At 42.2% G+C, this 4571-nt stretch overlaps 1 pseudogene; it reads right to left on the bottom strand.

Moving 5' to 3' along the window:
- Window positions 1–4571, bottom strand: part of LOC112070357 (unconventional myosin-Va-like) — a 32708-nt pseudogene that overhangs the window by 16487 nt on the left and 11650 nt on the right.

The raw sequence follows: 4571 nt of genomic DNA, 5'->3' as shown, positions 1-4571 counted from the left end.
CTTGTCCCGAAGCCACTCCTGTGTTGTCTTGGCTGTGTGCTTAGGGTTGTTGTCCTGTTGGAAGGTGAACCTTCGCCCCAGTCTGAGGTCATAAACGCTCTGGAGCAGGTATTCAATCTCTGTACTTTTCTCCGTTCATCTTTCCCTCGATCCTGACTAGTCTCCCAGTCCCTGCCGCTGAAAAACATCCCCACAGCATGATGCTGCCACCACCATGCTTCACCGTAGGGATGGTGCCAGGTTTCCTCCAGACGTGACACTTGCCATTCAGGCCAAAGAGTTCGATGTTGGCTTCATCAGTCCAGAGAATCTTGTTTCTCATGGTCTGAGAGTCTTTAGGTGCCTTTTGGCAAACTCCAAGCGGGCTGTCATGTGCCTTTTACTGAGGAGTGGTTTCCGTCTAGCCACTCTAACATAAAGACCTGCTTGGTGGAATAACACATATGGAATCATGTAGTAACCAAATAAAAATGTTTAAAAAATATCAAAATATATTTTATATTTGAGATTCTTCAAATAGCCACCCTTCGCCTTGATGACAGCTTTGCACACTCTTGGCATTCTCTCAACCAGCTACATGAGGTAGTCACCTGGAATCCTTTTCCAACAGTCTTGAAGGAGTTCCCACATATGCTGAGCACTTATTAAACCATGATTCCATGTGTTATTTGATAGTTTCGATGTCTTCACTATTATTCTACAATGTAGAAAATAGTACAAATAAAGAAAAACCCTGGACTGAGTAGGTGTGTCCAAACTGTTGACTGGTATATACATTACCGTTCAAAAGTTTGGGGTCACTTAGAAATGTCCATGTTTTTGAAAGAAAAGCTAAAAATGTTGTCCATTAAAATAACATCAAATTGATCAGAAATACAGTGTAGACATTGTTAATGTTGTAAATGACTATTGTAGCTGGAAACGGCAGGTGTACAGAGGCCCATTATCAGCAACCATCACTCCTGTGTTCCAATGGCACGTTGTGTTAGCTAATCCAAGTTTATCATTTTAAAAGGCTAATTGATCATTAGAAAACCCTTTTGCAATTATGTTAGCACAGCTGAAAACTGTTGTTCTGCTTAAAGAAGCAATAAAACTGGCCTCCTTTAGACAAGTTGAGTATCTGGAGCATCACTATTTGTGGGTTCGATTACAGGCTCAAAATGGCCAGAAACAAAGAACTTTCTTCTGAAACTTGTCAGTCTATTCTTGTTCTGAGAAATGAGGGCTATTCCATGCGAGAAATTGCTAAGAAACTGAAGATCTCGTACAACGCTGTGTACTACTCGCTTAACAGAACAGCGCAAACTGGCTCTAACCAGAATAGAAAGAGGAGTTCCAGTATACAATTTTTTCAAATCCAATGTATTTTCCATGTCACAATATTTTGAAACAACGTTGTGAATCAACGTATTGGTGACAGATTTTACTCTCTCCTTCCCAGGGTGCCACAAAACAATAATAACTATGTCATATTTATTAGGGAACATAATTATTATTTTTTTGTAACGTTTTTTGAAAACATAAACAAAAATGAACGTTTCTTATTGGACAACTCCAGATAGTCCCTTTCTATGTTCTTCTCTGTTTGGTTTCTCTGTTCTTCTCTGTTTGGTTTCTATGTTCTTCTCTGTTCTTCTCTGTTTGGTTTCTATGTTCTTCTCTGTTCTTCTCTGTTTGGTTTCTATGTTCTTCTCTGTTCTTCTCTGTTTGGTGCCTAATGAACATAACCCAGGTAAAGGAGCGTGGTGGCCGACTCACATGAATGGGGATTTGAGGTCATTGGGCTTGATGCAGCGTACATAGTGAGGGGTTGTTCCATTCAGAGTCTCCATCAGCAGATGTAGAGAGTTACGAAACTGAGGGGAGGGGCGAGACAAAGGGTCAAATTTAACTCATCTAAATGTAGTAAAGTACTAGTTATGCTACAAACATCAGATATACATTGAGAAGGTTTTAACATGGCAACTCGTGTTTTAGAACTTCCAAAGAAATCAGAATCTGAAAACCACACCATCGGAAGACTGATTCATGTTTTAGCCTTGTTCTGCCGCTCCCTCTCACCTGCGTCCCGACGGTCTTCTTGTGGTCTCTCTGAGCCTGAACAGGCCGTGTCATCTTACTGCGACTGGTCAGGGAGCCTGCAGGCTTCTCCTCGTCGCTGAACAGCTCCAACAGCAGATCAAACTGGAGGGAGGAGTCAAACACTTCTCAAACAGGAACAGGAAACGGTTTTGTTTAAACGGTTGTTTCTTTTATCATCTCGACTGTCCTCTTTTGGTTCTTTGTCTGCTGTGACATTTTTTCCATTGGTTTTGTCACCATATGAAAAGTGCACAAATAAACGTAGGAACTAGGAACATTTATTGACCACCAGGGGGCAGCTTCTCCATTACATAAAATGTTCTGTCAAGATCTAAACATAGACTTGTTCCTACAGCTCTGTGCTGGGTGTGTTCTCCAAGTCCAAACATCGCACAGAGAGACTAGTTAACCTGAGGGCACTATGATGGTCCTCTATATAAGACTAGTATACAGAAGGTATTTACAGACTGGAAGACTGGAGAAAGGTTGAGTGTTTGACCTGATCTGAACAAACAAACAAACAAACAAACAAACAAACAAACAAACAAACAAACAAACAAACCTTGCTTAGCTTGAGCACAATAATCTGCTCCTCATTGACAGTGTCCTTATTCTTGTCCAGGAATCCCTCACACTGGTACTCCACCTAGGGACAAAAAGGGTGGTGTTAAACAGAGGGAACAGCGAGTAGGGAAATATACACCCATGTCAATTCAAACAGAAACTGAGATACTCCGTCTACAACAGGAGTGGTTTGGTTAGTACTGCTCAAACGAGGAGAGCTATTTCAGTCAGTCAGTCACCTACACTCAACAACCACATCCTACAGTCAGACAGCAAGCAATGGCCTCTGTCAACGTATACATAAATAGAAGGTCTGACATGCCAATTAGAGTAAAAAATAAAAGTATTTACAACGTTTTTTTTGTTGTTGTTGTTTTTATTTACAAGGATGCTTGTGTACCTTGTCTGCAAAGTGGAGGATGATAAAGGCTTTGTTGGACATACGAGGTTTGTCAAAAAGATCATTTTTCTTCAGGAAGGTGTTGTAAAGTTTCTGAGCCCATGTGTCATCGGAGCCTTTGGGCATCTGAGGGAGGAGAGGAAGGAAGGGGAGAAGTTAACACATCAGCCTGACTCACATCCTAAATATGTGTGTGTACGTACAGTGCCTGACTTATTCCACATTTTGTTGTGTTACAACCTGAATTCAAAATGGATTAAATAACTCCCCCTCCTCCCCGTCACCATCTACACAACAAATACCCATAATGACAAAGTGAAAACATGTTTTTTTGTTGAAATTTTTGCAAAATTGATTGAAAATGAAATAGAGAAATCTCATTTACATAAATATTCACACCCCCTTTGCTATAACACTCCAAATTGAGCTCAGTTGCATCCTGTTTCCTTTATACAGTGCATGTATAAAGGATTAAACAAATATATGGAGACTGCCTTAGAGCTGGCCATCTGACCAAACTGAACAACTGGTCAGGGAGCATCTTGGTCAGGGAGGACCTTGGTCAGGGAGCACCTTGGTCAGGGAGGACCTTGGTCAGGGAGCACCTTGGTCAGGGAGCACCTTGGTCAGGGAGGACCTTGGTCAGGGAGGACCTTGGTCAGGGAGCACCTTGGTCAGGGAGCACCTTGGTCAGGGAGCACCTTGGTCAGGGAGCATCTTGGTCAGGGAGCACCTTGGTCAGGGAGGACCTTGGTCAGGGAGCATCTTGGTCAGGGAGGGGACCAAAGAACCCAATGACCACTCTGACAGAACTACAGAGTTCCTTGTCTGAGATGGGAGAACCTGTCAGAAGGACAACAGTTTCTACAGCACTTCACTGGAGAAAACCAGGCACAGCTCATCACCCATCTAACACCATCCCTACCGTGAAGCATGGTGGTGGCAGCATCATACTATGGGGATGCTTTTCAGCGACTGGGAGACTGGTAAGGATAGAGGGAACAATGAATGGAGCCAAATACAGGCAAATCCTAGATGAGAACCTGCTTCGGAGTACAAACGACAGACTGGGGGCGAAGATTTACATTCCAACAGGACAATGACCCCAAGCACACAGCCAAAGCAACGCTGTAATAGCTTCAGAACAAGAATGTGAAAGTCCTTGAGTGGCCCAGACTTGAATCCCATTAAATCTGTGGAAAGGATTGAATATTGCATTTCACCGCCACTCCCCATCAACTTAAAAGAGCTTGAGAAAATCCCCAAATCCAGATGTGCAAAGATGATAGACATGCCCAAGATGACTCAAAGCTAAAATCGCTGCCAACTTTGCTTCTACAAAATATTGACTCAGGGGTTTGAATACTTAGATAAATTACATTTTCGATAAATGTGCAAAAATGTCTAAAAACGTGTTCACTTTTATATCATTACAGGGTATTGTGATGTCATTACAGGGTATTGTGATGTCATTACAGGGTATTGTGATGTCATTACAGGGTATTGTGATGTCATTACAGGG

This window comes from Salvelinus sp. IW2-2015, unplaced genomic scaffold (genome assembly GCF_002910315.2).
Source record: "Salvelinus sp. IW2-2015 unplaced genomic scaffold, ASM291031v2 Un_scaffold1303, whole genome shotgun sequence".
NCBI lineage: Eukaryota > Metazoa > Chordata > Actinopteri > Salmoniformes > Salmonidae > Salvelinus > Salvelinus sp. IW2-2015.
The sequence above is the reverse complement of the archived record's forward strand: the minus strand, read 5'-3'. Positions and strand labels throughout refer to the sequence as shown.